Here is a 13,234-nt window from a genome sequence, read left to right on the forward strand (position 1 = left end):
TAGTAGAGACGGGGTTTCACCATGTCGGCCAGAATGGTCTCAAACTCCTGACCTCAAGTGATCCACCTGCCTCGGCCTCCCAAAGTGCTGGGATTATAGGTGTAAGCCACTGCGCCCAGTCTGGAAAAACTTATAATTTTTTTCAAAAAATGTAAAATACAGCCAGGCGTGGTGGCTCATACCTGTAATCCCAGCACTTTGGGAGGTTGAGGCAGGCGGATCACCTGAGGTCAAAAGTTTGAGACCAGCCTGGCCAACATGGCAAAACCCCATCTCTCCTAAACATACAAAAAATTAGTTGGGCGTGGTGGCAGGCACCCGTAATCACAGCTACTTGGGAGGCTGAGGCAGGAGAATCGCTTGAACCCAAGAAGTAGAGGTTGCAGTGAGCAGAGATTGTGCCATTGCACTCCAGCCTGGGTGACAAGAGTGAAACTCCGTCTCAAAAAATAAAATAAAATAAAATAAAGTAAAGTAAAATAAAATAAAATAAAATAAAATAAAATGCAGTCATGCCTTAATTACTCTAATAATGGCTTACATTTATTAAGCAATAATTGCTTTTGGAGTATCATGGTGAGTGCTTTACCTGTAATCCTCACCATGGGTATTCTTAGTATAGACTTTTTCCCCTTTTTCGGGGAGGGGCGGGTGGGGACAGGGTCTTGCTCTGTCATCCAGGCTGGAGTGCAGTGGTGCCATCTCAACTCACTGCAGTGTCAACTTCCTGGGCTCAAGTGGCTTTCCCACCTCAGCCTCCCAAGCAGCTGGGACTACAGGCGTGCATCACCATGAGTGGCTAATTTTTGTATTTTTTTTAGAGACGGGGGTCTCCGTATGTTGCCCTAGCTGGTCTTGAACTCTTGAACTCAAGTGATCTGCCACCTCAGCCTCTCTAAGTGCTGGAATTATAAGCGTGAGCCACCATGCCTGGCCCTCTTAGTATAGTCGTTTTATAGGTGAGGAAACTGAAACTTCAATAATTTGTTCAATAATTTCTCATAAATACACAGCCAGTAAGTCATGGTAGTAGCACCAGATGTGCTGGTGCTAAAGCCTATGCTGGTAACTAGTACACAATTTCATGATGTTTATAATAGCAAAACGTCAGGAGAAAACTTGAATTTAAATAATAGAAGATTGCTTAAATTGATTTATTATGGTTTAGTCATATATTAATATAGTTATTTACAGTTATATTATATACAATTAATATTTAAACACAAGTGGCTGGACGCAGTATCTCACGCCTATAATAATCTTAGCATTTTGAGAGTCCAAGGCAGGTGGATCACTTGAGGTCAAGAGTTCGAGACCAGCCTGGCCAATATGGCGAAACCCCGTCTCTACTAAAAATTCAAAAATTAGCTGGGCGTGGTGGTGGGTGCCTGTAGTCCCAGCTACTCAGGAGGCTGAGGCCGAAGAATCACTTGAACCTAGGAGGCGAAGGTTGCAGTGAGCCAAGACTGCACCACTGCACTTCAGCCTGAGTGACAGAGCAAGAGTCCATCTCAAAAAACAAAACAAAACAAAACAAAAACAAAAAAACCCCCAAATCCCACAAGTGACATGGAAAATGTTAATGATATATTTTTACATGAAAAAAAAAGCAGGGTACAGTATGTTGTGCATAATCTCAACTCTGTTGCCCAGGCTGGAGTGCAGTGGTGCCGTCTCGGCTCACTGCAACCTCCACTTCCCAAGTTTAAGTGATCCTCCTGCCTCAGCCTCCCGAGTAGCAGGAATTACAGGTGCGCACCACTGCAACCAGCTAATATTTGTTTTTTTTTTTTTTTTAGAGATGGGGTTTTACCATGTTGGTCAGGCTGGTCTCAAACTCCTGACCTCATGATCTGCCTGTGTCTGCCTCCCAATGTGCTGGGATTACAGGCGTGAGCCAATGTGCCCGGCCCCTTGGGTGTGTTTTTTTCTTTCATTTTTGAGCTTTTCTACATTTCCCAAACTTCCTTCATTAACATGCATTGCTTTTGCAATTATGTAAGATCTCTCAATATTATTTAAAGCAGAGGTAAGAAATATAGTTAAGGGAAATAACAAATGTGCTGTCATCAGTTTCCTGACATATAACGAATATTTTGTGGGGAAAGGTGGAGGGGAAAACTGAGCATGTGAATGTCGCTGTAGCACAAATACATGCTCTTTCCCAGGTGCAGTCACCAGTACAGATATGTCTCATAACTTTCCATTAGCAATTATCATACTCACCAGGGGCATGAGTAAGCACAATCACATCCTGATCATTTTCCTCCTGCTTGAGTCACTTTCCTCCTTGGCTTCCCTAACTTCACATTCCTATTTTCTGTCTACCACATTGGCCCCTCTTTTCTCAATCTCCTAGTTCCTTCTCCTCTGAGCACCCCTATTTACCTTTCAAAGAGCCCCAGGCTTGGTCTTGAGTCTCCTCTTTACCATCTAACACAGAGAAAAAGAAATTTAAAATGCCTTCCAGAGCCTGGTCAGTGGCAAGCAAGCGAAGCTGCTCCTTGATTTCACTGCTTGTCCTCTTCTAGCTCAACTCCCGTCAGGAACACCTCAGTCACTGGTGTATTCTCCCCACTTGCTCAAGTCAAAAACCTAGAAGCTATCTTTTGTTCCTCCCTTTTCACTCTTCCTCACTCCCTCATGTCCAATACAGTAACAGATCCCATTGGTGCTCTTTTCTTTTCTTTCTTTTTTTTTTTTTTTTTTGAGACAGGTTTTCACTCTGTTGCCCAGCCTTGAGTGCAGTGTCACCATCTTGACTGACTGCAGCCTCGACCTCCTGGGTTCAGGTGATTCTCCCACCTTAGCCTCCTGAGTAGCTGGGACTACCGGCTAGCACCATCATGCCCAGCTAATTTTTGTATTTTTTTTTGTAGAGACGGGGGTTTCACCATGTTGCCCAGGCTGGTCTTGAACTTGTGAGTTCAAGCGATCCACCCACCTCTGCCTCCCAAATTGCTGAGATTACAGGTGTGAGCCACAGCGCTCAACAAAATATATCTTGAATCCTTTTCTTTTTCTTTTCAGCCTCCACCTTGCTTAGACTATTTAAGTGTTGTCTTAAACGGTCTCTTTGCTTTTATTCTTGCCTGGTCACCATCTGTTCTTCACACCAGCCAGGCAGTTGCACTCATCTCTGCATTTGGAATTGAAACCTTAGGGGATATGGCCGTGGTCTTCTTTCATTCTTCCTATTGCAAGGGTAATATTTACCTAGCTTGCTGAATTATCACAATTCCAAATTAAATTAGCAGTACCAAAAAAAAGTGAATTCACTTTGGTTTCCAAATATTTAACAGTCAAATGTTTGGGAACTTAAAAAAAAAAAAAAAAGGAAAAGAACAGTAATATGCTCAATTGTTCTGTTCACCTTGTATGCTACCACTTTGGTTATTGGTTAATAATGGCTGAGGGAGAATTAGAAAAAGAGGAAAATTACATTTTTTTTTTTTTTTTTTTGAGACAGAGTTTTGCTCTTGTTGCCCAGGCTGGAGTGCAATGGCGCAATCTCGGTTCACTGCAACCTCTGCCTCCCAGGTTCAAGGGATTCTTCTGTCTCAGCCTCCCAAGTAGCTGGGATTACAGGCACATGCCACCACGCTTGGCTAATTTTTGTATTTTTAGTAGAGACGGGGTTTCATCATATTGCTCAGGCTGATCTCGAACTCCTGACCTCAGGTGATCTGCCTTCCTCGGCCTCCCAAAGTGCTGGGATTACAGGCGTGAGCCACCGCGCCCAGCCTATATTCTTTTCTTAATTCTCATCCATCTGTAAAGAACACAACGCAAAGGCTGAATGTAATAAACGTGTACTATAGTCTGGAGGTGGCTTACCAAACTTGTTTCCATTTAAGTTAGTCTTACCTCATTTTTCCAGGGCCTCAATTCAATAGATTTTCTCTCTCTCTCTCTCTCTCTTTTTTTCGTCTTCCGAGCTTCTACGATTATGACTCATGGAACTAAAACTAGATCAGTACTGCTATGTGTTACTTTCTGCATCAGATTTTTCTCAACTAGTTAAAATGACATAAGTGAAATATATACTTTGTAAAGCTTAAACACTAAGTAAAATGATCTAACAACCTATTTTAAAAGGTTTAATTTAGCAGAGGAATAAAGACCTTCTAATTTTACTGTACAGCATAATATAATTTTTTCTGTAGTTGCTGATCATGGAACTTCCATTAATCTCATCTAGATTCTGGAAATTAGAGTACATTTTCCTAAATGGTAATTTCTTGTTTACTAACCACACCTTTTTTCTTTTCTTTTCTTTTCTTTTTTTTGCGGAGTCTTGCTGTGTCACCTAGGCTGAGGTGCAGTGGCGAGATCTCAGCTCACTGCAGCCTCCGCCTCCTGGCTTCTAGTGATTCTTGTGTCTCAGCCTCATGAGTAGCTGGGATTACCAGGGTGCGCCACCATGCCTGGATAATTTTATTTTATTCTATTTTATTTTATTTATTTATTTTTTTGAGACAGAGTCTTACTCTGTTGCCCAGGCTGGAGTGCAGCAGCCTGATCTTGCCTCACTGCAACCTCCGCCTCCCTGGTTTGAGTGATTCTCCTGCCTCAGCCTGCCGAGTAGCTGGGATTACAGGCATGTGCGGCCATACCTGGCTAATTTTTGCATTTTTAGTAGAGATGAGGTTTTACCGTGTTTGCCAGGCTGGTCTCAAATTCCTGACCTCAGGTGGATCCGTCCACCTCTGCCTGCCAAAGTGCTGGGATTACAGGCGTGAGCCACTGCCCCCAGTCCCAGCTATTTCTTGGATTTTTTGTAGCGACAGGGTTTCACCATGTTGGCCAGGCTGGTCTTGAACTCCTGGCCTCAAGGGATCCACCTATATTGGCCTCCCAAAATGCTGGGATTACAAATGTGAGCACCGTGCCCAGCCTACTAACCACATTTTTATTTAGAAATAAACTTTGGCTGGGTGCAGTGGCTCACACCTGTAATCTTAGCACTTTGGGCGGCTGAGGTGGGCGGATCACCTGAGGTCAGGAGTTCAAGACGAACCTGGCCAACATGGTGAAACCCTGTCTCTATTAAAATACAAGCATTAACTAGGCGTGATGGTGGGTTCCTGTAATCCCAGCTACTCAGAGGCTGAGATGGGAGAATCGCTTGAATCTGGGAGACGGTGGTTGCAGTGAGCCGAGATCATACTACTGCACTCTAGGTGGTTGCAGTGAGCCGAGATCATACTACTGCACTCTAGCTTGGGTGACACAGCGAGACTCAGTTTCAAAAAAAAAAAAAAAAAAAAAAAGAATTACCTAGAAAGCTATATTTAGAAAAAACAAAAACAAAAAAAACACTGATATCTGATATCTGTCTGGGTCCCAGTTGAAATTCTGATGTGATCGACTTAGGTATTAGCATTTATTTATTTATTTTTTTATTTTAACAAATGGTTTATTGATATGTTATAATGAATGACAAAATATTAGTGTCTAATTCTATACTTTATGGCCACCCCATAGGATGAATCTTTGGAACAGAAAAAAAAATAAAGATTTTGTTTTCCCATAATCATAAAGCTGTTATACTCAGTCCAGGCACAGCTAGTATAACATTCTGCTCAACCCCACCGGCTGCATTCCCTTTACCACCTATTTATAATATGTTTGGGTCACTCATAGGAGTGAGACCCTGTCAGCATCAATAGTTAGCAACACTTTCAAAATACACTGTATTGTCCTGAATAGAAACCTTAACTATTCAATTTGTCCAGTAATTCCAACGATCTTATTACTTCTATACATAAGATATGATCTTACAACATTATGTAGCTAAATACTTAGACTTCCCATGCTTTTTGAGGATTCCCACACTGTACTTGCTTTCTTGTGAAGGGCTTGAGACATGTGCAGAGACACCTTAAACATGTGTAGGTGACCTTCCTTTTGAAAGGCAGAGGAGGGCCTCTTCGTGAACTCTTGCTACTCATTTGTTTTCCTATCAGTTTGCCATTTCAACTAGAAAAGATGCTGCAAGCTACCTCAGCTAGCTTCTAATTTGGACACAGCATCAATACTACACACTCAATTGAATGGACGACCACATCTTCCTGGTTCTTCCACTGGGCAGGGTCGATATGCGTCTTTGGACTGAATAGGTGTGGTCTTGTTCGAGAAAAGTGCATAAACGTAGGGCCAGATCCTGTTCGTCTCCGTCCCAGAAGAATATTGGTGGAACACTCCTCGGCTTTTGTGTAATTCAATGACTGGCTTTGCCACGTCTTTGTATTGTCTTAGCCTGGCAGCAACTGCTTCAGGTTTATCATCCTTCTGCTGGACTGATGGTTCACCAATGACATGATCAATACCATGTACATGAGGTGGATTGAAGTCCAGGTTATATACCCTTCCGCTAGGAGGGTGAATCCAATGGCGGCTGAGATGATCTTTAAGTGTTTCAAATGAAATGTTCAAACTGATCACTAGATCCACTTCACAGATTTTGTCCAGGGCTTCGGCTTGTCCTAATGTCCTAGGAAAACCATCGAGGAGCCAGTGCTGGCCAGGCCTATTCTCCAGGTCAGACATCATTAGGCGTGTGATCACATGGTCTGGAACCAAAAGGCTTTTCTCCATATATTGCTTTGCCGTCTCACCAACTTCTGTGCTCAGGACCTTCTTGGTAAATGATTCCAAGACCTCCATGCGTATTATGTTGGTGCTGCACCTATCAGGTATTAGCATTTATAAACTCTATCAGGTGATGCTTAAGGTTCCAGGTGAATCTAATGACTCAAGATTAAGACCCACAGAATTGGGGAATTACAGCTTCAAGATGTCATTTTCTATATTTGAGGCTGGCTGCATGTATGACAAAGGCATTTATATATTTTTCTAGGACTGTGTCACACCAGTTTCGTAGGATGATGTGCCACACACAGCAACATGAATCTTCCAAATATGTTTCAAGTATTTGCTTAACAGTTAAATAATACTTATACACAGCTCCTCACTAAAGATAGTGTATCTAAAAATACAAGTTTTGTATTTTTAGTAGAGCTGGGATTTCACCATGTTGGCCAGGCTGGTCTTGAACTCCTGACCTCAGGTGACCCACCCGCCTTGTCCTCCCAAAGTGTTGGGATTACAAGTGTGAGCCACCGCATCTGGCCCAAGATGACATTTTTCTTAATCTTTGGTTTCTCAACATTCTGAGGAAAAAAGCCTAAAACTAAGCCTCCTTCTGCAATGAAAATATGTTAATCATCTCATCCCACACAATTTTTCATCTTTAAAATCCAAATTACAGAATAATGTAAACACTGCACTCCATCAGTTCTATATAATGGATGATTCTACCCAAATATATAGTGGGGCTTGGGTAGCTGTTAGTAATTTTCTTTTTTTGAGACAGAGTTTCGCCCTTGTTGCCCAGGCTGGAGAGCAATGGCGCGATCTCGGCTCACCACAACCTCCGCCTCCCAGGTTCAAGCGATTCTCCTGCCTCAGCCTCCTGAGTAGCTGGAATTAAAGGCATGCGCCATCACGCCCGGCTAATTTTTTGTATTTTTAATAGAGACAAGGTTTCTCCACGTTGGTCAGGCTGGTCTCGAACTCCCGACCTCAGGTGATCTGCCTGCCTTGGCCCCCCAAAGTGTTGGGGTTACAAGCGTGAGCCACTCCGACCGGCCGGGATTTTCTTAAGGGGCCAGTGAAATCCTGTTATGTTATTGATTGAAATCCTCTAAAGGCAGCAGGTTGCCTTCAGGGTAGAGTCCAGTCTGGAAGTCCAAAGCCAGGTTTACAGTGGTCCCTCCCACCTCTCTAGCCTCATCTCTTTTTTTTTTTGAGACAGGGTCTCGTGTCACCCAGGCTGGAGTGCAGTGGCGCCTTCATGGCTCACTGCAGCCTAGACTTCCCAGGCTTAAGCTGTCCTCCCACCTCAGCCTCTCGAGTACTCAGTAGCTGGGACTACAGACACATGACCCTGTGCTGGGCTTTTTTTTTTTTTTTTTAGACAGGGTTTTGCCATGTTGCCCAGGCTGTCCTGGCTTTAAGCCATCTGCCCACCTCAGCCTCTCAAAGTGCTTAGATTATAGGCGTGAGCTACCTCGTCTGGCCTCTAGCTTCATCTCTAGTCAAGTCCCATTAACAACCTGCTTGCCATTCCCAGACTCACCTTTTTTTTTTTCCTTTTCTGTGTTTTGAAAACAAAATTATTATTATTATTTTTTTAAGCTGGAGTCTCACTCTGTCGCCCAGGCTGGAGTGCAGTGGCGAGATCTGGGCTCACTGCAACCTCTGCCTACTAGGTTCAAGCAATTCTCCTTCCTCAGACTCCCTAGTAGCTGAGATTACAGACATCTGCCACCACGCCCTGCTAATTTTTGTATTTTTAGTAGAGCTGGGGTTTCACCATGTTGGCCAGGCTGGTCTTGAACTCTTGACCTCAGGTGACCCACCCGCCTTGTCCTCCCAAAGTGCTGGGATTACAAGTGTGAGCCACTGTGTCCTGCCTATTTATTTATTTATTTATTTATTCTTGGACGGAGTTTCTCTCTTGTTGCCCAGGCTGGAGTGCAATGGCGCGATCTCGGCTCACTGCGACCTCCGCCTCCTGGGTTCAAGCGATTCTCCTGCCTCAGCCTCCGTCCTGGGATTACAGGCATGCGCCACCACACCTGGCTAATTTTGTATTTTTAGTAGAGGCGGGGCTTCTCCATGATGGCCAGGCTGGTCTCAAACTCCTTACCTCAGATGATTCGCCCGTCTCGGCCTCCCAAAGTGCTGGGATTACAGGGATGAGCCACCGGGCCTGGCCCCAACATTTTTAAAAATAAAAATAAATGAATAAACTGGATCAGAGGACTCCCCACCACCCCACCGACGCCATGAGGCAGAGGACGGAGGCAGAGATGTTGGACCAGATTCTGCACCCTTGTCTCCCATGTACCTCCCATGGGAGGGGGCCCGAAGGAAGGCAGAATGAGAAGAGCGGTCCCATTCGCCATGAGTGTCTGTCTCTCAGCTGTGGCGGCCTAGGCCCTGCTGGGGAGAGGGTGATCACTCACCATTTTCATGTAACAATTATAATTTTGGCATGGGGTCTTCATTACGCTAACATATTTTGTTGTTGTTGTTGTTGTTGTTTGTTTGTTTTTTTGAGACGCAGTCTCGCTCTGTCTCCTAGGCTGGAGTGCAGAGGCGCGATCTCAGCTCACTGCAACCTCTGCCTCCAGGGTTCAAGCCATTCTCCTGCCTCAGCCTCCCAAGTAGCTGGGATTACAGGAACCCACCACCACACCCAGCTAATTTTTGTATTTTTAGTAGAAACCTCGGGGTTTGCCATGTTGGTCAGGCTGGTCTCGAACACCTGACTTCGTGATCTGCTGGCCTCAGCATCCCAATGTATTGGGATTACAGGTGTGAGCCACCATGCCCAGCCACATAATTTTCATTCATTAAAAAAACCAAGTATTCAAGATGATCTGTTTTCTGCAGCCTATTGTGTGAGCACAGGGTCAGTTCCATTTCTCCTTTGTGCAAGGGTAAAAAACATTATGTTGAGATTTTAAGTAATCACAATACTATTTAATGTCATGGGATCGGAGTTACCCAAACTCAGGTTCTTTATACATAAAAAGTGCCTATAGGCTGGTGTGGTGACTTACACAGTTCCAAGCACTTTGGGAAGCCGAAGTGGGAGGATCGCTTGAGGCCAGGAGTTTGAGACCACCCTGAGCAGCACGGCAAGACTCTCGTCTCTAATGGGGTGGCAGGGGGAGGGAAGAGTGCCTATAAAGAGAGTGTGGCTGGGCCCAGTGGCTCATCCCTGTAATTCCAGCACTTTGGGAGGCCGAGGCAGGCAGATCACTTGAGGTCAGGAGTTCGAGACCAGCCTGGCCAACATAATGAAACCCTATCTCTGCTAAAAATACAAAAAAAAAATTAGCTGGGCATGGTGGTGCCCACTTGTAATCCCAGCTACTTGGGAGGCTGAGGCATGAGATTTGCTTGAACCCGGAAGGTGGAGGTTGCAGTAAGCTGAGATGGCGCCACTGCACTCCAGTCTGGGCAACTGAGGGAGACTGTCTCAAAAATAAATAAATAAAATAAAAAATAAAGAGTGTAACCTAAGTGGGGGTGATAGCATGCATTTTTCAACACATATAAACAGAGCAACCTTTTTAATGCTCTATAGTTCTATCTAGAAGAACAACCTAATTATTTAAGAGTCATATTGAATTCAGTTGTCTTCTAAGGTTAAAATGTTCAACCATTCTGGAGACTTCATATCCTGGAATAACCTTCCCCAAATTTTTCATCTGGCTTATTCCTAGTTATTCTTTAAAATTCATGTCTGGTATCACCTTCTCTTGAAAGTCTGTCTTTTAGGTTTTCATAGGCTTAACATACTGAATTGAGTCCTTAAGGCAGGGACTGAATTTTTTACTTCTTAACCTAAATGTCTAATGCAACGCCTGCTACATTAGAATGCTAAACAAATGTTTTCTGGAATGACTTAAGTGAGTGAGTGAATTTCTTTTTGCTTTAAATATTTTTTGGTCCTATTTGGTACCACATTATCAATGGCACATCACTTGAAGAAGAGTCCCTTTATTTATTTAGAGACAGTCTTGCTGTGTTGCCCAGGCTGGAGTACAGTGGCACAATCTTGGCTCACTGCAACATCCGCCTCCCCAATTCAAGTGATTCTCCTGCCTCAGCCTCCCAAGTAGCTGGGATTACAGGTGTGTGCCACTACCCATGGCTAATTTTTGTATTTTTAGTAGAGACGGGGTTTCACCATGTTGGCCAGGCTGAGTCCCTTGATTGAATATGTCATGAAACTTTTCTATGTCCATTAACTACCTCCAATGCCCACTGTATGGAAGAACCAGAATGTACAACTTCTCTTTGTGTGTATTAGACATTTAGATTGTTTCTAAGTTTTTGAAATTATAAATAATTATAAAATGAAAATGATTTTAATTGTATCTTTCAGCTACCTGGTTATGCCTGGGATATACCTTAAGAATGGAAGTGCAGCCGGGTGCGGTGGCTCACGGCTGTAATCCCAGCACTTTGGGAGGCCCAGGCAGGCAGATCATGAGGTCAGGAGATCGAGACCATTCTGGCTAACACGGTGAAATCTCGTCTCTACTAAAAATACAAAAAAATTAGCTGGGCATGGCGGTGTGCGCCTATAGTCCCAGCTACTTGGGAGGCTGAGGCAGGAGAATGGCGTGAACTTGGGAGGCGGAGCTTGCAGTGAGCCGAGATCATGCCTTTGCACTCCAGCCTGGGTGACAGAGCAAGACTCTGTCTCAAAAAAAAAAAAAAAAAAAGAGTGGAAGTGCAGTGTATCAATGCCTCTCAGTGATGTTGTACATTTGCAGTAAATAAGAGTGTTCATTTCCCCTTTGCCAACACTGGATACTATAAATATTTGCAATGAGAGAGGCAACGATGTTATCTCAAACTATCTTAATTTACATTCCTTTATTAGTGGAGTTGAACTTGTACATATTTCTTAGCAAAGATAATCATATGGCGTTTCTGTAAGGAAATGGATATTTCCTTTAATAAAATTAAACCCAGGTCTTCTCAGTTAGCAACAAAGGGAAAAACCTCCTTGGAAAATTCCTTGTGGACCTTATAACCCCAAACATGACCCCACAAAATTCCCCTTTCCCTTGAAAATCTCTGGCTAAATACAGGGGTATCACCTCACCCTCTTTAACATGCAGGCCCAATTATGAGTACTTTGGATTTCAGCATAGCTGTGACCAGGCTGGAACATTTTTAAAGTTTTTACTCTGAACAAACAAAAGGAATATGGTTCCCACCCAACCCCCCCCCAAAGAAGTAACATGGTCAGGAATAAAACTAGATAATCTCTTTCACCTGATGTTTTGGCTTTATATCTCTTCTATATGGAAACAACCCAAGACTCTGTGTAGATTAACTAGACCCATGTTCAATTCTGCACCCCCAACAGCTAGGGCTGCTGTTATCTGAAGGCTGGAATATTCAAGATGACTTACTCATGTCATGGCAGGTAGCTGGTTGTTGACTGGGAATTCAGCTGGGGCTGTTAACTGATGGGGCTCATTTGTTCTCCATGTGGCTTCTCCAGGTAGATTGTATTCCAAGAGGGAATGTTCCAAGCATGCTACCACATGACAGAAGTTATCTTTCTCTCTTTACTTAGAGTACTAGTAAGTAATTTAGCATTCAAACCCCAGAGAATGAGGGCTAGGAAAAGTAATTTCCTTTCGTGTCTGCTTAAAGTCAACCTCCTGGTGTCTCATTTCTTGTGTGAACTCCGACCTTTATCCTACTGATGGAAATGGAAACCTACCACTTTAAGGTGATGCACTGACCTCTCAGAGACCTCAACTGCACAAGCCATTCAGAACTTAGCTGATAAATGCCAACAGTCATTCTAGTGACATGGACTTATATAGATTGCAAAGGTAGGGTGGTGTGGTGGTGCAACATTTCATTGCAGTCTAATAGCATTATTTTACTGTCATAAGAGAACACTGCAAATGGTCTACCTATTTAAGAGCCAAATAGAGAAGGGAAAAATAGAAAAGACAAATCAACCAACTGGTCTACCACCTTATCAACTACACCAAGTACTGCATTAATATTTTATGTCTTAAAAGGTATGTTTTGGCTAGTACGTTTGCTGAAAGTGAAGTTGCCCTTTTCAAAGTCTCTACCCTTTGTGTGACATATACAAGGGAAAAAATGTTTTTTAAAATGTCTCACTGGGCACGTGGCTCACTCCTGTAATCCCAGCACTTTGGGAGGCCGAGGTGGGTAGATCACTTGAGGTCAGGAGTTCGAGACCAGCCTAGTCAACATGGTGAAACCCCGTCTCTATTAAAAATACAAAATTTAGCTCGGTATGGTGGTAGATGCCTGTAATCCTAGCTACTCTGGAGGCTGAGGCAGGAGAATTGCTTGAACCTGGGAGGCAGAGGTTGCAGTGAGCCAAGATGGCACCATTGCACTCCAGCCTGGGTAACAGAGTGAGACTCCGTCACACACAAAAAGTACAAGATATAGTAAGTTGATGTGGATCATTTTGAACCTAAATAATCACATAAACTTTTTCTTTTTTTTTTTTTTTGAGACACAATTTCATTCTGTCACCCAGGATGGAGTGCAGTGGCACCATCGTGGCTCAGTGCAACCTCTGCCTCCCAGGTTCAAATGATCCTCCTGCCTCAGCCTCCCGAGTAGCTGGGATTACAGG

The 13,234-nt window shown here is 43.6% G+C and overlaps 1 pseudogene; it reads right to left on the bottom strand.

Moving 5' to 3' along the window:
* Positions 1-6,048: 6,048 nt before the first annotated feature.
* LOC105534532 lies at positions 6,049-6,669 on the bottom strand (annotated as a pseudogene).
* Between the last annotated feature and the right edge of the window lie 6,565 nt (positions 6,670-13,234).

This window comes from Mandrillus leucophaeus, unplaced genomic scaffold (genome assembly GCF_000951045.1).
Source record: "Mandrillus leucophaeus isolate KB7577 unplaced genomic scaffold, Mleu.le_1.0 Scaffold136, whole genome shotgun sequence".
Lineage (NCBI taxonomy): Eukaryota > Metazoa > Chordata > Mammalia > Primates > Cercopithecidae > Mandrillus > Mandrillus leucophaeus.